We start from the raw sequence: 25364 nt of genomic DNA on the forward strand, positions 1-25364 counted from the left end.
CTTCCTTTTTATACCGTTGTATCAACTCTGATATCCTCGATTAGTTTGTTGTTGATATTACTGGTGATTCAAACTCCAGTGGAAAGCATGAATTGCCTTCCACGTCCCGTAGCAACCCTAGCCCCGTCCTTGTTGTTATACGTTGCTGAATGGTCCTATACAGAAAGATAAGTCCAGGAATGCACAGTTTTTCCCCCTCAAAGGATTACTGGAAAATAAGTGCTGTTAATTATTCTACTCTGAACCGAAGAGATCACTTCATCTTCACTGAAGGTGTTGACCGCAGATGACGGCAAAACGTCTGGAATAATTTCGCCTTAAACTACAGCTCCAAGCTCCGAAATTTCTATTTATGATATTGGCCGTGTGAAAACCTGCATTCCAGCGTAGTCCAGCCTTGGTTTTACCCCAGTGTCATTTACATTACGGTATCACATTATACTGCTAATCATGAAATTCTTTCATAACGAATACGTTATATGGAATCCGACTATTAAATAAATATACGAAAGCCTTACTTGAAGGCTTAGAGATCCTTAAGTGTTAAGGATGTTCAAGGCATGGCCACACATCCTGGAGCAGGGTCATCTAGGCTGTAACTGTAAGACCAGACATGATCCAGGCTCTGTCCCAAGAGGGAGGTCATCTAGGCTGGAATCTTTTGCTGGCTCTCCCCGGTCAGACTTTACACGGGCCCTCTCTATATTAATTTATAGAGTGAAAAAGCAAAAAATGATGGGAATTGCTTCCAAGCTCCGCCAGCCCCGCCCCTGTGGGCACCATGGTTCCAGGATATCATGAACGTAAAAAATTAAGAAAACTTTGCTATAAATTCTGGTGTAGAAAGCCGTTTCTCAGAACGGATTCACGATGGGGCAATCGATCAGATTCTTTCAGGTTTTCGGGTCACCTGGAGGTTCAGCGTAAAAAGAAAAAATCGATAGTGACGGAAATATTGCTGTAACGTGAATATCTCCAATCACCTGCTTGCTGACGAGCACCAGAGTGATCAATGAAGTAGGCTACTAAAGTATTCAAGGGTGTTCAATGAAGGACCTTTATCTCAAAAAAAAAAAAAATCAATTAACATTCCAATAAGACCCCCCCCCCCCTCTCAGGTGTCATGCTGACTCGAATTTCAGCACCTAGCAGAGTTGCCAGTAACTGAACCAGGCATGAAACATCCCATTTGCCTAGAACAGTCACCACATAGGTGCTTATACAGTAAGTAAAAACTGATAACAGTGATCAAGACTCACACAAAAATGGTTGAAGACCCCCCCCCCCCTACTAAAAAATGAAGAAAATCTTGAGTACTGTTCATGGTCCCCCACAAGGGTGGGGCTGACAGGGCACCAGCCCTGGGTTAATTACCGTCATTTTTTTGTTTTTTCATGCTATGAATTCATTAAAGAAGGGCCCGTGAAAAGTCCGGCTTGGAGGCCCGCCAAAGATCCTATCCTAGGGGCTCTGCTCCAGAATGGAGGGGGCCATGTTTAGGACAAAGTAGGCTATGCCTTCGCGGTTACCAGATACATCGTCAATACCGGTGTTCCTTTCAACCTCTGGTCCACGGACCGGCGCGATCCGTAAGGGTTTTTTTGCAGGGTGTTTTGAGCATTTTATTTGCGTGAAAATTCATATCAGAAATGAAATACAGAGAAATCGAAGAAAGTTAATTCAGCACTTCGTATCTCAGGAACAACGAAGTGGTGTGCAAAAAGCACAGGGCCTGGCCCATCACAGGGATTTTCAAACTTTTTTTGTGTTCGCATCACCCTTCTCCGATTCCGAGACACTTCGTAGGCACCCTAAATTGCCGTTACGCATTCTCATCCTTAGTGGATCACGAAAGAGAGACTTCTAACATTATTTATTCCCTAGTAAGATCTGTAGACTGTCTATATTTGGCTTAGATCGCGTCTAGGTGAGAGCCAATTCAGTTATCTGAATAATGCCTAGGGCTTTTCTAGCCCGTTTTCACAGTCGAAGTTGAAAATACAGTCAAACTCGGTAGTAACGACATGAAAGATTTTGTGAAATTTTGTCGTTGTAACTGAGTTGTCGTTAGAACCGAGTTAAACGTTTTCAAGAACTATTTTAATGCTAGAACGACGGGAATTTCGAACTACTTAGAACAGGCATCTTTAGTCCGTTGCTCGCGAGAACCACGGTGCTTCCTGAAGTATACAGAGTGCTCTATGCCCGTGTCTTATTTTGTGAGCACTTGATCAACGTCCCGATTAATCACCTTGCAAAAAGCATATTCCAGGATTAAAATCATTTCATGCATTCGCATGTTAAACTTGTCATTAGGGTGCTCTTCTTTTGATGATAGGTACAGGCTGTGCTTACGGCTAGAATAAAAGGTTGAGGACTCCTGACATAGAACGACGGCCGCAGTCATTATAACTGCAATAGGAAAATGTCAACATAAATTATTTTTCTTCGTCGGAAACTCTTAAAACAATATATCTGTTACTGCCAAAGCCCAAAGTTGGCCACTTCGTGAAGCGGTACGACATTGTACCAGCGAATGCAATGCAGTAAAAACGCAAAGCTCAATAAAAACGCTAAATGAATTGAATAACGTACGACGACGAGATTCTTCAAAAGTTAACCTTTGAATGGCACAAAATGAACACCGGGAAAAAGTAAAAACCATGGATGGAACATGTGTTTCGTCAATATTAATTGTTCGCGTGAGAGAAGACTATCCCTTTCAGCATGTCTATAATATGTTTAGCAATCATATTAGTTAAATACCTCTATAGCGGTCCTATATGGTCGTTCTAGGTAGAACTTTCACCACTAAACTGAAGAAACCTAGGACATTTATGTTTCGGAAATTTATGAGCTTCAACAAGGTGAGAAATGTCATGAAATTTCAAAGAAACGAGATAGACCGTTTTGGTGTAATTGCATGTCAAAGTAGCTTTGCGGTCATTTTGACCGCTTCCGTCGTTCTAGTAGATGACGAATAATTAGATGCAATCAAAAGCTGCGCATAAAGTTATGTCAATAAGATCGAGTTGAACAAATTTTTAATCGTTAAAAATACGGGAAATCGAAATCATAAATACATAGCGAAATCGCCAAATAATACTTATAAATAACCTTTGGCGACTAATGCAGTCTGCAGTAATTCAAACTGTATTTCACGAAAAAAAATTGAACATGACAAACATGTGAGATTTATATTTCATTTACTCGTATGATTATTATAACGCAATTTACCCATTACAACGCAATTCATAATTTTTGCCTTGCTTTTATCCCTGATTCTAGTGAAGATTGTGAATTTAAGTAAGCTTTGTTGAAAAAGAAACCGTGAAAAAGCAAAATACTTTTATCCACAAAGAAGTCGGGAAGGGCAAAATCACAGGGAAATACGGTAATGTCCCGTATATATGGGCTACGTTACCGAGCAAGTCGGCAATCACATGTTAGAATTTTCTTCCAACTGTATCATAAGTATCAATAGAACAAGCGGACAAACGTTGCCTCAATGCCGATGAGCCGATTGTAATGGAAGGAAAAGCGAAAAATGTGTCGTGATATCCGAGGTCGTTGCCTTTTCCACCGACATTATAAGCAAGGTTCATTAACATTATTCTCAATTAAATCAGCTCGGACACCAATAGTTGACTTTATAGCTAAGTCATCATTACAACAGAGGTCGATTGTAACCAAGTCTGATGGTATTTCGACATGTTCGTCATGGGATGCGTCATCGACTACAAAGAAGAAAATATCCGTTGACGGATAATTATGATAATTATGGAGATTTACGACTTGCTAGGCTGAAAACTTCAGCTGAATTCATTTTGTTTAATCATAAGTCCAGCGTAACCGAAACTATTCGGATCGTGATACAGTGATACCCCGAAGTTACGCGACAAGTGGGACCGACCGACGAGACAACCACTAAGTCGAATTCATGTAAGTCGGGGTATAGTTTTCCATAGCAATATATATATAAATAGTAGTTAATTGGGGGCCCTAATTTCTGGAAGAATACCTGTCTTTTTGTTCCTTACTAAGACTAATGCTATGGTAGGTACTCTTCAATGTCTTCATAAAATCTAACTTGCGTTGTGGCTGCAATCTGGTCCAGTAAAACACTAAAATCTATGCAAATGAAAGTCACGTGTTAAACGATTTAAATGTTTCGCTAATATCTCGGCTCATTCAAAGAAATGAGCTCCTTGTGTTTGAACACAAGAAAACAACTGTCAGCCATGAGTTGAAGTTAATTGAAAGTTACAGATCACAGGTTCATTGTCATCAAAGATGATCGCATTAAGCAAATTACATATGAAACTAGCGTTGGTACGAAATTGGGATCTTCCTCGAGGAAATTGGCAGATACCAAACGCCTTCTGATTCCATTTCTATATCCCGGTAAAGTTTTCATCTTTATATAGACCTACTATAGCCTCTAAAAAAATCAATGTAGTTTCATCACATATCACGTTTTGATCGAATAAAACAATGCTTTACTTAATCTCTCTTATATAACACTCAATAATCTCTATTATTTCAGCAATAACTCCTTGGTTATAATTGAATTTCAGAAATGTGCATTTTTCACAAAGAAATCACACGACTCAGTGTTGCGTAAATTTTGGTAATAGTGTGCTTTCTACTTCCTCTGAAGCCTATTGTAGGCCTATAGGACCTACTTTTCTTTTGAGGTGGGGGGGGGGGGTGGGAGCTTATTTGCCACTAAGTAGTGTGAATTTTTTCAGCAAAGAGGCATTGGATGTGGTAATTAAGAACACTGTAAGACCAGTCGTGGCCCAGGCTCTGTCCCACGAGGGATATGAGCCCTTTACCCCGAGGGGAGTTCAGAACACCGGTCAATATCCATCACATACTCGAAACGATAAATGAAAAACCAAATTTGATTTCATTCGAGAATAAGTGAGAAATAATTCGCATCATCACGTCTTCCCAAGTGATCTTTACGATATGTCCAGGGGGAATTTGTTAAGTGTGTTAGTAGACATCCATGCCCGAACCGAGATTCGAACCCCCGGACTTGCACAGCCGGAACGTAGGCATACGTCGACAACGTAGGCGTACGTTTTATCAACGTAGCTAAATTTGCCGTACTTCAACGTGTACAGGGAACCATTTTGCCAAAAAAAAAATGTTTCTCAGAAATAAAGGAAGGGTATTCTTATGCACGGATAGTATAATAGATGTATCTGTATCACGATCCGAATAGTTTCGGTTACGCTGGACTTATGATTAAACAAAATAAATTCAGCTGAAGTTTTCAGCCTAGCAAGTCGTAAATCTCCATAATTATCATAATTATCCGTCAACGGATATTTTCTTCTTTATAGTCGATGACGCATCCCATGACGAACATGTCGAAATACCATCAGACTTGGTTACAATCGACCTCTGTTGTAATGATGACTTAGCTATAAAGTCACCTATTGGTGTCCGAGCTGATTTAATTCAGAATAATGTTAATGAACCTTTTGCTTATAATGTCGGTGGAAAAGGCAACGACCTCGGATATAACGACACATTTCTCGCTTTTGCTTCTACTACAATCGGCTCATCGGCATTGAGGCAACGTTTGTCCGCTTGTTCTATTGATACTTATGATACAGTTGGAAGAAAATTCTAACATGTGATTGCCAACTTGCTCGGTAACGTAGCCCATATATACGGGACATTACCGTATTTTCCTGTGATTTTGCCCTTCCCGACTTCTTTGTGGATAAAAGTATTTATCTAACTTTTTCCTAAATTTTACGTCCAAAAAAATATCATTGGGTTCATTATACACGTTCAAGACACGGTAATTCTAAATCGGGACCAACATGAGATTCGATCCTCTCGTGAAATAACCTCGAAAATTGGCAGTTCCCGGTAAAGAAAGCGAGAGGGAGAAGAAGAAAAAAAAAATCACATAATTCATGTTATTATTTTGTTATTTTTCCGAGGGGGTTATTCATACAATTTTTTCCAACGCCACTAATCAATCAAGTGCTCATGCCACGTGACCCCGTACGTGCCTTCATCATGTTCATCGTCCGCGCGTGGAGAGAAGTGCGTTCGTACGAATGTGTCTGTCCTACAACATGGGATAACAATAATAATAAAATAACAAAAATCCAACAAATATATAAGACTCGTGTGTCGCTATTGCTTGCTCGAGAAAACACCGCTCTCTCTCTCGAAATAGACATTTTTAGTCTTTACTCATTTCTCTCTCTCTCTCTCTCCTTGTGTTTCACTATTTCCAAGTCCTTTATCATTTGCGGGGAACTTCGTTTTATGGTGACTCGTGGTACCATTAATTTGTGCACTTATCACTCCGCGAACTTAACAAATTACTCTCACTATTTTTATATAAGTATGTGTGTGTGTTTTTTCTTATCCTTTGCTGTGTTTTCTTTGGTGTTTCTTTCGCTGTTTTATTAGACCCCGTCCGTCTCTTAATACTCAAGAAAGAACGGAAAGAAAAAGATGAGAAATCTCTGCTTGAGCTCAAATAACTTCAGATCTTTCTTCTGGATTTTCTACAGGTTTTTTTTTTTGTTTTTTTTTCTTTTACAGTTTTCTGGAAATGGTGAGATTGATTATGATGAGTATGTGCGTGTGTCTTTCGGCGGATACTCATAAGAAAGAGAGAAACGAACAAAAAAAAGTGCCAAGGGTCTCTATTTAATTGGATCTTTTTGATATGGGTCGGTGATGTTTGTTTAGTGGGGGCTAAGAGCGTGAAAGAATACAGAAACTGAAATTTTAGAACCTGTGGTGAACGAGAGTCGTTATGTTGAGATAGTTTTAACATTGGCGTGAATGAAATTGGGTCGAGTGTTGTCTGTAAATGCTTGAAAACTGGGGAAATTTTAAATTAGAGAAAAAAATTGGGGTGAATGTCCTTTACAGATATCTCTAGAATTACCTTGAAATTTCATTTTTCGTAAATTTCAGATACTGACAATTCCTGCCAAATCGCATTAAGATAAGCTACTTTTCACCAGAGAAAAAGTATGGCCAAATTGCGATAACATCGAAATTATTTTTGTTAGGAAAATGTGATGTGCATACAGCATATAGAGGTTTCGAAACGTTATTGAAACATTCTTTAAGATCTGGTTCAACATTATATAGCATTTGAAACTCTTGGGAAAAACAGCTGAATAATAATTTCTGCAAATTATGTCAGTACTAGGATCGGTGGTAGGTCCCTACTAAAACGCATGTCTGCCCATAATGAAGCAAATCTATTCTCCGTTATCAGAAGAACACCTATATGGAAACACTAGCGCGCACAAACTTAAATCGACATGATGGTAATCCAATGTTTCTTAAAGTGTGCCTCACGTCTCCTAAGGGCGCCGGCAACCTTCGTCAGCGGCTTCGCGGCGAGCTGGAAATATTGATTTGCGTGCCTATTTATGCTCGTACGTGGTTCCTTTGTATAGTAAAATATCCATCAATCTATTCCGGGGAGCTGCAGGGAACCACGAATTGGGTAAGGGAGCCACGGATGACAAAAGTTTGTAGAACCACTGTGGTAATTCTTTCACACAACTTGAATGAGGAATCCTACACAATTTTTCATTGAGTCCATCTATGACGCGTGATTCCGGAATCGAACATGATCGTCGAGCAATTAAAGGTGCTCCAGAGAGCCGACTTATGACTAAGACACAGAAAAGAATCATGACCTTCTTCACCGGATTTCACGCTATATACTCCTTCCAGCCTAGATTTACAGTATCAGAACAGTGAAATGATCAGAAACGTAGCTCAAATTTGCACCCACTGCATAAACAAAGGATCGCTATAGCAAGAATTTCCACCCTCAATTTTTATACAGTCACAATCAAGCTAACAAGACCCTTTAGAACAGGAGTTCTCAACCTTTTGTGTCAATAACATGGAAGTCCGTGCACCTCCTGCACCAATAAAATTGAGGACAAGGACCCTCCCTTCACAAAATATCATTCAGTATATGGCAACGTAAGAACAATGGGTTGTTTTCTTAGTCAAGCTTACGGATCCCCCTGAAATCTCCCCATTTACCCTGGGTTAAGGACATCTGTTTTTGGAAAAAGATCGAGAGAATGGTAGAAATAAATAACAATCAATAAAATCACTCACACTGAATCGATCCCAAATCACGAACGAGCATATACTGGGAAAGCCCAACACAGCCTTTTATACAAAATACATCAAAGTGTGAAATCCCCCTTAAGTACTTATGATAGATAGTTATTGATTATCATTCAATGTGATAAGAAAATAGACGAAAAATTCAAAATTACGCTAAAATGTCCGCCATTGTCAAAGAAAAAAAAAAAATTACACGCCGCAATATATTATCATTTATAACTGAAAACGAGTGGCATCAGATAATCCCCGTGATGAGATGATTCAACACCACTGTCAAAATACTTCACTCTTCATAATGGGACTTCATAATAGGAAAGCATACACTGTATAATCTCGTACGTCAATTATTATTGCGGGTCTGGGGAAATTTTCAACGCTTTTAACGGAAAATAATCGGCAGAATTATTACTATTATTATTATTTTTTTATTATTTGTTGGGCAATCGACGCCCAGTAGATATTTTTCACGCCTTTTAAAGAACCATCAACAGGCAGCTGGATGTGCAAAGTAGAATATCATGTTATTTTTCTCCTTATTTTCTCTTCGTTTTCTTTTTATTATTGCTGTTATCACAATGATAAGAAAAATTGGAAGGTGAAGAAGGCTAAAATAATAATAATAATAAAATTCTGTAGATGGTGATAACGAGGGTATGTTATTTTTCCCCGCTTTCTCACACTAGAACGAATCTCTTCTCTTATGGCTTTTAATCTCATTATGATTGCCTCCAGAAATGGTTAAAAACCTCTCTCTCTTTCTCAACAGCAGATAATAAAAAGAAGTCCAGGTGTATTGATAGCGTTGATAATGACGACATGTCGCTGTCGATTTCTTACCTATATTGTATTGTATCGTGTCGAGACGCCTCCGAGGCACCATTTCAAGCACTGGCTTCGAGGAATAATCGACAATGTAGACTTTGCAAAGACTGATATTATGCAATATTGAGTGGGGAATTTTTACTGGGATCGTGAGGTTATTTATAGGTAGTGTCTCTCAAGCTTGGTGTCGTATGGCCTCCTTGCGGTCCTGGGATAGGCCTATTCTAAGGGAGCCACGGGTAAAAATCACATCGAAGAGAAGCCACGACAAGTGTTGAACGGGGGCACAGAGGTGAAGAAATGAAGCTTTCAAGTGAAATATGTCGGGGGAAAAAATGTGACTACTTTCAGAGAGAATCCAGCTGAGCTAGGTATGAGGGCAGCAAATTTTAGGAGGGAACAAAAATGTCATACTAAACTCATAAATTACTATGAGGAGGTGACAAAATCATGTTTGCATCCCCCTTACAAAAAATCCAGTTAGTGCCTTGCCATGTACCCACAGCCCAGGGACTCACGTCCGTAGGGGACCTACATGATGAAATCTGGTGCTATGATTTTCGTATGTAAGTATGTAAATATGTGAGCTGTTACTACCAGCAAAATATGGGGCCCACAGGAAACTTCTCTACCCGGGAACTCCAAAGAAGTCCACTGAACTCTTGCCCAAGGTAGGGACACAAGCAATGAATGACCAAGTAAAAATTGGTTTTAATCTCATTATGATTGCCTGCAGAATAAACCTCCAGTTAAAACCTATTTCTCGACAGCAGATAATAAATAAAGCCCAGGTGTATTGATAGCGTTGATAAATAATAATGCCATGTTGTCGATTTCTTACTAATACGTATGGTATAGTGTCGAGATACCTCTGAGGTACCATTCCGATCACTAACCTTGAGAAATAATCGACAATGGAGACTTTGCTGCAACTGATATTGTGCATTGAGAAAAAAAAAGCTATTGGAATATTGAGATTTCCTTCTAGCATACAATAGCTTAGAGCAGTGTTTCTCAACCTTGGGGGCCATGGTGACCCCCTCGTGGTGCTGGGATATTCAACGGAGAGGTGGCACAGTTGATCAGGTGACGACAAGTGGTTGAGGGCAGTGGTGGATTCAAGTCGGTCGAGGCCCTGGGCGCAAAAGAAAATATCGGGCTCCTTAAATTAGCAAAAAGTGTGAATTTTTTGGTTTTTCGGGGCCCTTTAGAGATCGGGGCCCGGTGCGCCCACCGTTAAATCCGCCTCTGGTTGAGGGTGTCCGCAGAGAGCTGTGAAGAAATAAAACTTTTCAAGAGAAATGCGGTGGGTAAAAAAATTTACTACTTTTCAGAATTCAATAAATTTACGCATTGAACCAGGGCCATCATAACCCATACCCATCATGACGGTGTCGAATATTGTTATTCCAGGCCATTTTTACCCGAAATTCAAACTGTGTGGTGAACCACTTTGAAGAAAGGGCATCCCACAGTATGGCGGGAGTCATAATGATTGCCAAAAAATACAATAGCTCATTGACAATGAGTGAACGTTTCCCCTTTATTGGTGGGCCAAATAGAAAGGCTGATGGACAAAAAAGCCTCACCACTTAACGTGTTAAAAAAAGGTTGAACCAGGGCCGCAACTAGATACTTTTTCAGCCGGGGCAAGAACGCATTTTGGCGACCACGTGCGATATAGAAGAAGCAGTTAAAGGGTGCATTCGACGCCCCCTTCCGTCCAGAGCCCGGTACACAAGATCCGCTTGCTCTCCCCTAGTTGCGGCCCTGGGTTGAACGGCAATCATTATTTCTTCGACTGCAGCTTCCAAATCACTGTGTGCTAGTAAGTTTCAATCAAACTTTGATCGAAGGGGAGAGAAGGGACCTCACGCGCTAAGTCATACTCAAAATATTTTCATTCCAATTTCTGTTTCTGCAATGTATCCCGCAAACAACCTTTAAATCAGGGTTTTTCATCCTTTGAGACATCGCGGGCCAAAAAAAATATTTCCATGAAACCTGAGGGCCCACAGGGCATAGGCCTACTGCATTATTTAGGTACTCACCGTGTTGTCTTAATTAGTGGGCACAACGGGGGCCCCTACATTATTGGATAGTTTTATTTATCGTGACACTTCTTTTTCCATTCAATACGAATTTTCACCGGTTCCGATTTATTTTTCATCGAATATAAAAATTTCCCTCAATTTTTTTTATTAAATATGAATTTCATCAATTCTGAAATTATTTTTTTAATCACTTCTGAAACACGAATTTCTACTAATAATAAAGTAATTAAAAAAATGAATTTCCGATAATTTCGAAAATATTTTTCATTAATTTAATCTAATTTTCAAGAATTGCGAAACATTTGAAATTATTTCCTTGAATAATTTGAAAATTATTTCTTTCATTAATTCTGAAATTGTTTCTTCCATTAATTCTGAAATTATTTCTTCTATTAATTCTGGAATTGTTTCTTCTATTAATTCTGAAATTATTTCTTCCATTAATTCTGAAATTATTTCTTCTATTAATTCTGGAATTGTTTCTTCCATTAATTCTGAAATTATTTCTTCCATTAATTCTGAAATTATTTCTTCTATTAATTCTGAAATTATTTCTTTCATTAATTCTGAAATTATTTCTTCTATTAATTCTGGAATTGTTTCTTCTATTAATTCTGAAATTATTTCTTTCATTAATTCTGAAATTATTTCTCCCATTAATTCTGAAATTATTTCTTCCAATAATTCTGAAATTATTTTTCTCCCATAAATTCTGAAATTATTTCCGCGGGCCACTGCAAAATGCTTCGAGCGTTGAAGAGCCTGGTCCTGAGTAGTACTTTGCGCGCGGATCCACGAAGGAAAACCCGGACCAAATTTTGAAAACTAATAGACTTTGGGGTGATAGTAAATACTATGAAGAAAAGGGTTATTTTCTACTGCAATCAATAATAACGTCAATAACCATTGCTTGTGGTCTTATCCATCCAAAATTCAGCCTTCCGAGAGACTGAGTTAGCCGCTTAAGGGTCGGATAGGCCAACTCATTGAAATAATGCAGAGCACTCAGTCAGGCAGTCAGTTTTGTGGTCTGAAGATTTTAACTACTAACCACAATAGTGCATTATGATCATAAGATTATGCTACATAGAGGTCTAGACCAGTGTTTCTTAATTAGTGCTTAGTGGTATCTTTGATCTAACACAGAGTAAACCAAGGACCCCCAGAGATATGGCACCAGCAGTTCGCATATTTATCATACTTATTTTTATCATACTCAGGAGCAAATCCCGTGAAGCCTTTAGCAGTTGCGTAGTCAGTTCCGCGATTCCGAGGACAACCTTTACTATTTTGGACGTAGAACATGGGGCACCAAGGTCACATATTTCTGTATGGGCAACATGGTCATTTGCCCCGGGCCCAATGTTTTATAAACCCCTAAATTAAAAATTTTATATATGTTTTACTCAAATTTTTATACATTTTATTAGGTAAAATTTTGAAAAATCAAAGAATTATCCCTAAATCGCATCATACTATTGCCCATTGTTAGTAAACGCTGTTAAATATCAATTATAATATTATGCCAATCAGTAATAGACTTTACACAGCATTCACCATGCAGCTATTGCAATATTAATTCCGCGATAAAAATATGTTTTAATGTATCACAGTCGATTCCTCAATTTCACATTTTTTTTGACCGTAAAACGATTTATGAAACGATTGCAAGAAAGCAACAACATGTTGAGCAACATGAAATCCTCGAATCTTCATGGTGAAGTGTCATTATTCTGCGGATTGTGATGAAAGAAATAATTCCGGAACAAACTGATGGAAAAACTCAAGAATTAGTGAAATTTCAGAATTACTGAACGAGAAATAATTATTGAATTTCGGAAACAAAATAATTCCAGAATTAGTAATTCCCTAAATTAGGGAATACTAATTCTGGGAATTAGTATTCCCTAAATCTTCATCACTAATGCTGAATAGTTTTTGATCAATCACTGATTAAATTAATTAATTCTGGGTTTAAATCAGAAATTACGAAATTATTTTTCTCCCATTGATTTATAAGTTCCTTTTTCAAGAAAGACTGTCTTTACAAGAAACTTACTTTTACAAGAAAGACTGTCATCTCTTTTGCTTTATTGTGTATTGAAGCTGAGATAACTCAAAAATTAGATTTTGATTACATTATTAATGATTTTGCTCACATGAGAGTGCTCTGGCGTGAGCGGTCATCGATCAATCAATCACATGAGAGTGCGAAAAAAAAGCATTTATTGTAATATTGGAGAATTTTACATTTCATCTATCACTTAAAATAGTGCATATCCCCCTGCTTCGATGCGTTTACAACAAACAACATGCACTGTATTTGCTGACGGACGTACCAAACCTCTTCACCCACAGTCAAGGGCGTACCCGCAATCTGGGCCTCAAACGGGGGGGGGGGGGAGCAGGTGGATCTCATGCCCCGGGTGCTAGACCCGAGGGGGCGCAAATTTCATTCTGAAACTTCTTCAAAATTTTACGAGTGGGGCGTCAAAATGCGCGCTTGCCCCGGTTGACCAAGCATCTAGTTACGGCCCTGCCCCAAATACCTCATTTGCCCAGGGTCCCCATCAAGTCAAAGTCAGATCCTGTGGGGAGCACATTGAACGGCCGTAACCATAGGCGGAGATAGACTTCAAAGTCTGGGGGGGGGGCACGATGGTTGCTGAGGGAGGTGGGCATGATGATGATCATGTCAATACATATATACGCAAATACATTAGATCAGTTTTCCGCAACTGGTGGGGTGGGCAACTGCCGAGGGTGGCAAAGTTTAAGGGAGGCAATTTTAGGTGGGAACAAAGAACTCCGTTGTAAAATGATCGAATTTTTAAGTTTGGGGGCGGCAAAAATCCTAGTTACGGTCCAGACAGCAAACTTCGAAATCAAAAATGAATGGTTGCTATCGTATAAGGCTTTGTAGTGTAGGTCGAAAGGCTTATCTCTATACAGTGCAACCTCTCTTTAACGGACTGAAAATTTCGTCCACTAACAGGGAATGTCCATTAGTAGGCAGTAAAATACATTGAAGCTCGTTGGCGGCAGACCGCACCATGGGGCACGGTGCGAAAATAATAGCGGGACCGGGTGCGTCTTAAATATTTCGGGGCACCAAAAATCTTTAGGATCCTCCTTTGCCCGGGGAGAGGGAGATCAGCGTCCGTTATTTCAGAATATACGGGAATGCTGTAAAATGTCCACATACAAAAAAATTTTAAACACACAATCCAATGCAAAGTTACTCAAAAATTGAGGAGAATTCAGAACTAAAGGTAGTTTTGAGCTAATGAGAGGAAACAATTCCCTAAATTAATGAAAATTTTACAATCGATGAATTAAATATAATTGAAAGAAATAATTCCAGCACCACAATGAAAATTCAGAATTTATGGAAATTCAAAACTAATGAAAGAAATAATTTAGGAATTGTTGAAAGCCTCCAATAATTTATACCGTGAGTGTGGGTCCTCGCAAAGAGCGGTGACCCGGTGCGGTCTCACCTGTCGCACACTCCTAAGTGCGATCCTGGTTGACGAACAGAAAACTGCCCGTTGTGTGAGGTTCCACCGTAGGCATACTGCAGCGGTTCTCAACCTTTTTTGATTCGCGGAGCCCTTTTTAGTACAAAATTCTATGGCGGGGCCCCGTAAGACCTATTTCTTAATTATTCATAAAAGTTACTGATTTATTTTTACTATTTAAAAATATTTATAATTACTTTTTAAAATTTCTACTGTTTTTTATTTTCCTCGAGCGGTCGCGGAGCCCCTGGAGAGTGCACGAGGACCGGTGCACGGTCCGCGGAGCACCGGTTGAGAACCTCTGGCCTACTGTATTTCGAAACCGGTTCTGTTTAAGGCGCAGCCCTGAAAATGAGATTCCAATTTCAGATATCTCACTACATTCCCCAACTTGAACTAGGAATACTTCGGCTGGTCCCGAAACTGTGTATATGGCCAAACGGGACAAGCATGCATTTTTGCGCTCCGTGCAATGTTGAGAAGCGGTTACCCACTACGCCATTTCATCATCCCCGAGGGAGGCGGACGATATTGTCCACTTTGGGAAACACTGACGTACAAGATCACGGAAGGAAGTACCCATGTTGATAATTGCTAGAATCGATAGAATGCTAAAAACTAGATTTAGCATAATGCGAATTCTTAAATGCAACTTGAATGGGGCGTGCCAATCAAAACCACGAGAGAGCGACAAATCGGTCGCAAGCATCGGGCACACGTCCGGGGTCCTTAGTTGACGATCACCAAGTTCAAGATGTCCTCTAATCAGGGCCGTAACTAGGGTTTCTTCCGCCCGAGGCAAACATTATTTCGCCACCCACAACTTTAAAATTCGATAATTCTATAACGGTGTTCTTTGTTCCCACCTAAAACTGCCCCCCCCCCCTAAATTTATCCGCCCGGTGGCAGTTGCCACCCTGGCTCTAATAACTCATAAAACTGACTACTTCCAAGCAATATCACAACAAATCAAATTTTTGAAGAATTTTAAAAGTTTACGTGCTAATTATGTAAAGGAAATATTGGCTAAAGTGATTGAAACATTTGTGTATTCAGATTACTGAAAATACAGTTTAGATTTTATGATTGAAAGGTACGCCATGCAATAATTTTTTAATTCTAATTTTTTCATATTTTAAATTACCTTTAAACTTTATCGACCGGTAATATTGAATCTGTTACAAACAAAATATGTATATTGTTATGAATTTCTTATTGATATTTTCGCTTATCTCCACCTTGAATTAACTTTGCCAAGTCACTTGTATTAATACATGTATCAAATTCTGAAACACTGAACCAAAACTGTAGCCTATGCAAGAAATCTGAATGTACAAAACGTATTAATCACTCGCCGAAATAGTGAATCTTTTTTGCATAGGCCTATACAATAATTAGCCTGTAAACTTTGAAATTCTTCCCGTGGGATTTCGTAGATTCTAGAAAACGCATGTTTAATGCCCATTTATTTGCCAACGAGAACTAGGTATTTCAATTTATACTACGCCACTGTAAGGAATTTGTATCACGGCTCATAATTGTTAACGCAGTTATACTTTTCTTTTTTTGAGGTACCGATGTCAAATACCAGTGTTTCCCCATAGTGGGAAAGATGGAATGGTCCAGGGGGTAGGGGCGATAGAAGTTGCGGGTATAGCATAGGATCATATGGATTGGCTCGAGTTTAAAAGGAGGGGGGGAGGGACACATAAGTGAAACAAAGTTTTGAAGAAGGGGGCGAAGGAACAAAAAAAAGTTGGGGAACTATGGGATATATATAGCCTGTAAATTTTGAAATTCTTAAGAAATCGGATTTAGGCCGGGATTACACTATAAAAGTTTGAAGAGATCTTTAACAAAACTTGAGGAAAAACAAACAATAAGCCTATTGGTTGCATTTTTAAGTTTTATAAAAGCACTTATTTAAAACTTTTATAGTGTAATCCCGGGCTTACTTTGATGTTAATCAGTTTTATGAGAGTTAGTAGAGTACTCCAAAAATCACAAATCACGTGAATTTTAATCACTGAACTATTCAACTATTCACAAAATTTTAGACTGCCCCCCCCCCCTTTGGGGGCTTTCTGAAACCGCTGATAGAGTTCTAGACTCCTGCAGGGCGTTAATGCTTTTTTCACATTCGGCAATATATGCACAAAACCATAGGGTATGTGGTCATACTTTTTTTGAATAGCTACCAACTGATCCCCCCAGAGGAAAATGCAGATTGATATATATTTATTTATTTGTCAATTACTGGATCTATGTTACGCCACTGTCATGAATTATAACTGTTCAAATATGCAGGAAGTTACGGCTCATAACTGTTAGTATAGTTATTCTTTTTGAGCTACCATTATTATTCCCCTGCTTATGTAAATTTCAGAAAATGCAGAAAAATATCTACAGTAGCCTATTATTTGGAAACAAGAACTAGAAATTTACGCCACTCTCATGAATGGTTTCCAAATATATCGGAAATTCTGACTGATTGTCTGAAATCTGAATATACAAAAGTTTCAAACGACTTGCCGAAATATATTGCGAATCGTTCTTGTATAGGCTATACCATTGTTTCCCGTAGGGGCGATGGAATGGTCCGAGGGGGATAGAAGCTACGGGTATGACAAAGGATCCTATGGCTTGAGGTAGGGGTAGGCTTGAGATGGAGGTGAGCATAAGGAAAAAAATTTCTGAAGAAGGGGGCGATGGAACAACAAGTTTTGGAGGAACTATGGACTATACAGTAACCAGACTGTAAACTTTAAAAATTCTTCAGAAATTCGATTTACTTTGATGTTGGTCAGTTTTATGAGTTCGTAGATCATCACTGCAGAGATCATAAATCAAGTAAATTTTAACCACTTGAAATTTGCACAAAATTTTAGGCATCATCAGGGGACCTTTTTGTAGCTGTCGATACAGTCCCAGACTCGTTCGTATCCGGCGTTTATGTTTTCCCATTCGGCAATATGCACAAAATCATTCATACCTCATAACTGGTTACATGTGGTCGTACCGTTTGAATACCAATCTGATCCTCCAAGAGGAAAATTTAAGACTGATATCTATTTATTTCTCTCAATCACTAAATCCATGTTACGCCACTGTCACGAATTTCAATCATTGAAATATGCACAAAAAGCCACTGCTTAGAGAGAGATGTTTTAACGCCGTTTTTTCCCCTTTTGAGGTACCAAACGTGACTCCCTCAATTTTCGTAGATTCAAGAAGAAAATGCCTATTAATTTCTATTTATTTACGAACAAGAACTAGAAATTTAGATTGTTATTACGCCACTGCCATTAATTATTCCAAAAAGGAATCGAAAAACCCGATCGATAGAGTAATTAATGAATTACTGCGTATATATATATATATATCGTTCAGATTTTTCGGGGCAATGAGACAATTTCGAAAAAGCTCCAATTAAAAGCAATTACTTAAAAATATGGACTAAAAATCATTTTACCTGATAAGAGAAGCAAGGGTGTGGTACATCTAGGAGGTCCGCTTCCCCGGTTGTAGCTCGAAGCGCCTCTGTATATCTCTTCTACACACACTGTCCCTTTATTATTATTATTTTACCTCTCTCTATTTTTTTATTATTATTATTTTGTTAACTGGTAGCCGCACAAAATGGTTCTCCCTAACTATAATCTCGCTCCCCCTACTCGGTTGTTCAATGGTTGACCGCAGTGCGGTTCCCTCAAACCAGCAGCGCAACTAGTGCACTTACTCCGCCGAAGAAATACATACTTGACGTCATCGTGGGGCCCCCTTTACAACATCCCCGCGCAGCTCTGCGGTTGGCGGTAGCCACTATCCGAGCCAGCTCCTTATTGGTAGTCGATATCGGAAGCTCCCGCCTACCGTGGTGGCCGGGAGCCAATAGCCGGGGAGCTCCCAACGCCCAGTAGCCAACCGGGAGCTATTTTCAGAGCTCGGGATACGCCCTTTTTAACGGATGCTGTAGATGAGGTCTCCCGAAACGGTTATTTCTGAGTTTATTTTATATCGTTTTTTTTTCCTCTCGCTCTCTTCGCTGCTCCCTGTGTATATGGGGTGGGGGACTTTCTACATATTTACATAATTGTTCGGTGAATATGAATGCAATATTGTATGAAAAATATTGAGATTGCGTGTGAAGTTTAATTTGTGTTAACGAAGTTAATGACTAGTAGGTCTACGCCGTTTAAATTTGAAGCATGGAAATTTGGTTTCGATTTCTGGAGCCCACGTTTCAATTTTCGGATGTTGCAACTGCAGTTTTTCTATCCATTCCCGGAGCTAGAGTTAAATTTGCCATTTTTTCGGATGATGGAGTTTAAAGAGTTATTTTTTTAAATGTTAGAATTTAATTATCCACTTACTAACGTGATCCTGACGTATTCCCCAGAAAAGAAGTAAAATTTAGCAGAACATTATTTTTATGGGATGCGGCATTTTGTGTTAAAAAAATTCCAGTAAAATCTTCACAACTTGGGAAAATTTCCCATCTCAGACTCTCACTTTTTTGGCAGTCGGTGGTTTGCAACAAGCAGGTTGGCCTTTGATTTTGTTCCTCTGCTTTATAATCTTTTGAACGCTGAAACAGAGATATTCAATCGTTTTGGAAGATCATCAACTTTTCGTCATTAATTTAAAATTCGTATCGAATTCTTCGAAAATTTCCGGTTTTTTTAAGAGAAAGCGCTTTTCGTATACTTGACGAACGGTGGATCTGACACAGCAAGCAAAGCACTGCCACGATAGAAAATGATTGAAAGAACTTACTGTGAATACCCTGTGTCTCTTATCAACAGACCAGTAGGCCTACCTCCAAATGCTTACAATGTGCGTGGAATTTCTTACTCTCTGGGGATAACGCTAAAAACATCGGGGGAAGAGGGGGGGATCTGAAAGGACGTATGGCCGTCAAAACAATTGAAACTCGTTTCTTTTGGGGCTCGCTGCGTCTGCAGATCCTCAGAAACCAGCAATAAACTAATCACTTACGTGTCCATTCTAATGACCATCACTGTCGTATACGTCAGCAGTCACCGTAAAGTTTATGGCTTTTGCGCTGATAATATGCGAGATGAACTGTTGTAGCAGCGCGTTTCACTGCATACAAAATTGTACGCATTTGATGGATATAAATGACGTTTTCCCAAAAGATCCAGTTCCAGTCGAAGTGAAAACGTCGAATAAATGAATTATTTTAACTTTGAAATAATGTATAAGAGCTAATTGTGACCGAAGCCAAACGTGGAAGTCGTATAACTGAGCGACGTATAAACGAGGTTACATCGTATTCTGTATCTTCGGATGCTAGAGAATGATTAATTATTTTTTTGGATGCTTGAGTTTGATTATCTGTTATCACGATGCTAGAATTTAATGTTATGTTTTATCCGAATTTTATGTTATTTTCATTTATGCTATCCAAATAATATAGTTTAATTATTTGAGCCCGGAAGTTCAGGCACTAAAACTGGTCGAAATAGGCAGATAAAAAGGCACTAAAAATGCCTAGAGTAGGTATTAAAAAAAGGTATTCTCCATAATTAATGAAAAAAGGAAAAATAGAGTAACTAAAAGCTACGATGTATTAAGAGCCCGAAAGCTGGCTAAAAATTATCCGCACTCACTGAATCTGTTTCAATAGCACGTTTCTAAATAGTTCTGACACATTAAGAAAAAAGAGACATCGTATTAACCGATATTTTACTGTATCCGATTATTTTATAAGTGGGCATAACTTACCGAAATCGTCAATTATTTTGTGAATTATTGAGAATTCGATTCCTTGGATACATCAAAACATTGGAAAGTAAAAAAATATGACCAAAATTAAAACATGTAAAATTATAAAATGATATTCAAATTCAAAGATAGATGACGCTAAAAAACAAAACAGATTTATTTGACACGTACAAAATCGAAACTTAAACTGTTTCGAAAGGTAATAATATTTGTTTAACTCAACGAAATAAGACAAAAATAAATTGACCGATATTTGATTGCATCAAATTTCGCTATGATTGAGCTCAATTACAATAAATTTGATTGGTGTAATAACTCTTAACACATTTTCTTCCAGAAAAAGAGATGAAATATTCCTATATTATACATTAATTCAGAAATTAGTGTTTTAAGTCAGCGACAGAAGACGGTAGTGCAAATATTTCTTCTCCCGCACACGCCAACACATTGATCGCTCTTCCAATTCCTATTTAGGGCAGTATTCACCGCGACATGGTTTAAACAAGCGATTCCAAAAGGGGGAGTAAACGCCCCCTGGGGGGCGATGGAATGTTCCCGGGGGGCGGTAGAAGCTACGGGTATAGCATAGGATCCTATGGGTTAGATTGCGTTGGAGGCGATGGGAGAAAAAAAATTTTGAAGAAGGGGGCGATGGGACAGAAAGGTTGGGAAACTATGGTTTTAAACTATAGCCACAATTTTTTGGTAAGAGAGATCGACACGGATTGCTTAAAAAAATTCAGGTTTTTAACCAATCTATGTTGCTCTCTTTTATCCAAAAATTGTGACTACAGTTTAAACCATGTCGGTGAATACGGCCCTAAGGGTGCTCGGTCGATTTCCATCAAAACGGAAGGGTTTAAACTTTCATGTTCCTGCCGGACAGCTCGATTTCCCTCCCTGATTTTCATCATTGTAGGTGATGAAAAACAAGGGGAAGGGGGTGGTTCGAAACTTCTGAAACGTTATTCAAGTAATCATACGTAAAAATTTGTGTGCAATTTGGTTTAGGGTCACAGACATATTTTAAACTGTAGTCACAATTTTTGAATACGAGATCAATATAGATTAGTTAAAAACATGAATTTAACCAATCCGTGTCGATCTCTCACCAAAACATTGTCTCTATCGTTTGAACCATGTCGGTGAATACCGTCCTTAATCGATTCGAACTAAGGGTTGGAGATTTTAAACATAAAAATTATTTTGAAGTTCACAATGCTGAAAACATCTAAGTTTTACAGAAGGTCTCTAAAATTCACGGGAATAATCATAAAACAATATCGAGATAGGCATTTACGGCAGAAAAACACATTTTTACAAAAAAAATTTTAAAAAAGGCATTTATGGCATCTTGCCTGAACTTCCGGGCTCTATTAATTATCTATTTTCCGGATGTTAGAGTTTAAAGAGTTATTTTCCGCGGATGATAATTATCTTTAGTTTAATTATCTGTTTATCTTATACTGAATTTTTTAAAACTAATATGACCCTCGCTTAGGTATTCCCCAAGAAGAGGCCTATTCCCAAGAGATCCGCGTAATCTGTCGAGGGAATATAATCCCAGTTTAATTATCTATTTTTCGGATGCTTGAGCTGAATGGATTATTTTGTGTATGCTAAAGCACAAAACTTACAATTATATTTAACGGCCCATTTTCCGATTTTAAAGTTGCAATCAACGATCCATTTTCGAATTCTGGAGCTGTTTGATGACCCTTTCAAGACCGTTTGCTGTGAATCATGCAGTTTAACTATCCATTTCCACAACTGCAGTTTATTTTGTCAAATTCGGATCCTGAGAGAGAAGCTTCAATTCGTGATTAATTTACATATTCAGGAGCTATAAGCTTAATTATGTTATGTTATTACTTTACTGTAAAACTGATTGGTCCATTTTTGGAATCTGGAGCTTTAATTAAGTGTATATTTTCTGAACTGTACTTTAATGATCCATTCAAGAATGCTGCTGAGGAGAGAATGTAGTTTAACTATTCCCTTTATAACGCTATAGTTTATGTTGTCTATTTTCGGAGTCTGGATCTTTCAACGATCCGTTTCCGGATGCTGGAGCTGAATTATGGACGCTAGCGAATGTAGCTCAAACATTCATTTCATATATCTGTAGTTTATTGGATCATTTATATATATAGGTTCTGGAGCTGTAGTCAATTCCCTTATTTAATTATCCTTTTTATTCGGAATACTGAAGTTCAATAACTTGAATTATTTATTTTTTTTTTTCAAATACTAAATTTCACTAATCCTTTCACGTAGCCTATGCTGGTAGTTTTTAACTATATATTTTTCGAATTAATAAGATTAGTAATTAGTAATTTCGAATTAATTGATTAAAGGAAGAATTTAGCATCCCGTTTGGTCCAACAACAACCGGAATACCAGATCTATCTGGCCATAAATGGGACGGGGTGTCAAAACCCTAGGCATGAGTGCAGAGCCGTAACTATGATTTTTGCCACCCGGGGCAAACATTATTTTACCTACCTTGATAATTTTGTAAAGGTGATCTTTGTTCCCACCTAAAACTGACGTCCCCTAAATTTTGCCCCTCGGTTTGTTTCTGAGCCCTGGAGCCATATTGGACCACAACACCCTGATTGGACCCACCCTTAAAGACAGCGTCGTGTGTCTTAACGGGTACACCGCTGTATTATTAGCCCTCGGGCTAATAATTTTGCGGGGCAGTTTCCTCTCCTGCCCCCCCCCCCTAGTTCCAGCCCTTCTTGAGTGTTCAATGTCTGAATATTAGGGAGTAATATTCAGACATAGACCGACATTAAAAGACTATCTCGGACGTCCAAGATAGTCGTTTCTCCAAGACAGTTTGGAAAGTCCTCCGTCTTTTTAAGCTTATTACTTTTTTCAAGAATTTAAAGTCAAAAAATGGAATCAAAGCATTTTCATCCCATTTTGCAGCTCCTAAAATGTAGCGGCCCGGTGCGGCCGCACTCTTCGCAACTGCTCAAGCCCGGCTCTGCCTGCGTAGAGTGATTATAATTTAAGTTGCGATTTTTCAAAAAAACGTCTTCGCCCATTCCATTCTAGTTTTCTTGAATACTACTACAGCGGGTTATAGCAACCCCCCCCCCCCTGTGCTGGGCCTCAAAGCATGACCTCCCCCTAACTCCTGCAAGTACACCTGTGTCTCTATGTCACACTCTTTTGGCCACTCCCATACTCATACGCTTGCACACTGTTCTGGTCTCTTACATGCTTGCGCACTGTTCAGGTCACTTACATGCTTGCTCATTATTTTTGTCACTCACATACTTGCACACTGTTCGGATCATTCTTTTAGTCAGTCACTGGCATGGTTCCTTGCTTTAGAGGTCAATATTTTGATCATTTATACGTTTACACATACTCTAGACCACTGTTTTCCATCATTTACATGTTTAAGCATGCTCCTGGTCACTCTTTTGATCATTTACATGGTTCATGCCTGGATGAGTCCATGGTGAAAGGCGATCCAGAGGTCCTATGTGGGCAAAGTGACCACATTTCCCCCCCCCCCCCCACTCCCATATTTTATTCGAAAGCTTCACAACCGATTTTTTTTTTCTCTCTGTGGCCCTCTTAACCACTTGTTATGGCTCTACTTGCACCAGTGCGCCCCCCCTCCAGAATATCCCAGAACCACAAGGAGCCATATGACCCAGGTTGAGAGCCACTGGCCTAGCAACACGCTCACCGGGATTGCTCCGGGATGGTGATTCGATTTACGGCGGATCCCTGTTAGCCTCTTTCTTTTATATTTACTTATCAAATTTGCCATTTCATTTCCCTCGAGTGCCCGCGGAGCCCCTGGGAAGCGCACGCGGAGACACCAAGGGTTCCGCGGAGCACCGGTTGAGAACCGCTGCTCTAGGTATTCCCAGCACATGAATTTTCATTACACACATTAACCACTCCTTCCTCTCCGCCCACATCATCCCTAAAAAATGAATAAAAAAAACCCCATTCTAAAACAATAATAATAATTCTCTCCGGGAATTAAAAATAAAAAGGGGGAGGAGCTAAAGACAAAAAAAAAATTGTTACCGCCCCCAACATAAACGAATCTGCCAATCATTTGTCTTTTTGTTTTTCATAAGCTGTCCAAATATATATCCACACTTACTTCAGTTATTATTATTATTATTATGATACAATGCGTGGGTGTAATCGGTAAGAGAAGCATGATCAGAACACCTGTTGTTCAGCTCGCGTGCGCACGCATCGAGTCCGTCCAAGGAGAATATGATTCCGTAATTGATTATCATAAAAAGGAAATAGACATAGTAATATTTACATATGCGTACTATACATATTTGCATAAATAAAAAAAAAATAATAATAATATACATATTATATTAATGGTGATTCACATTCGCGTGATTGTGGCGGCATCTTCTGAAGCGAATCGTGAATTTTTTTTTTTAAGGATATTGTGGGAATGGATTTTCCCAACGATTATGTAGCCTTATATAATATTTTGGTTTTAGTTTTTTTGAATATTAAACATGAATTTTTCAATCATACGTGAAAGTTTTACTTCTTTAAAGAAAACGCGCTTGTGAAATGTTTTGGTTGTGGTGGACGATAATTTCTGTTCCGTTAGATTTCAATTCAATGGCGTGGAGGATTCGTGATGTACAGGGTGGGCAAAAAGTCCGTAGAAACTTTGAAAATGAATTATAACCGAAAGGAAAAACGGTTTGCAGGGTTAGCATTGCTAGGTCACGGTATTTTTTTTTAAGACGGGAAAGGAAAAAAAAACCTCGAAAAACAGCCGATAGGTTGCGCTAGTACGAGCGATGCAAATATGCAAATGAGACGGTTATAAGAACTTGCGCTTCTAATCCACAACGAGTTCACCGTTGTAAACTGTGTATGTGGACCTGCTGCACTCTGCTGTTGCTGGGTTTGTGACTCGCCCTGAAATGTGTTATCCCCTATGGTGGTGGTGGTGGTCACGCGGAACACATACTGCTGTAATAATCGATTTGGAGGCATTCTGTTCGTTATTTGCGTATCTTTTGTACGTCACTGCCACCTATCGGCTGTT

At 38.9% G+C, this 25364-nt stretch overlaps 1 protein-coding gene across 2 annotated transcripts in view; it reads right to left on the bottom strand.

The window, feature by feature from the left end:
- Positions 1 to 18336, bottom strand: part of LOC149084587 (uncharacterized) — a 112259-nt gene extending 93923 nt beyond the window's left edge. For both annotated transcript variants that reach the window (XR_016192993.1, XM_089235009.1), the window contains exon 1: positions 18021 to 18336. The gene's annotated coding sequence lies outside the window, so the exon portion shown is untranslated. The remainder of the gene's footprint in view (positions 1 to 18020) is intronic.
- Between the last annotated feature and the right edge of the window lie 7028 nt (positions 18337 to 25364).

The sequence above is a fragment of the Pholcus phalangioides genome, unplaced genomic scaffold, assembly GCF_987345545.1.
Source record: "Pholcus phalangioides strain wild (caught in Gottingen) unplaced genomic scaffold, Ppha-v1.0 ptg000008l_1, whole genome shotgun sequence".
NCBI classification, from domain to species: Eukaryota; Metazoa; Arthropoda; class Arachnida; order Araneae; family Pholcidae; genus Pholcus; species Pholcus phalangioides.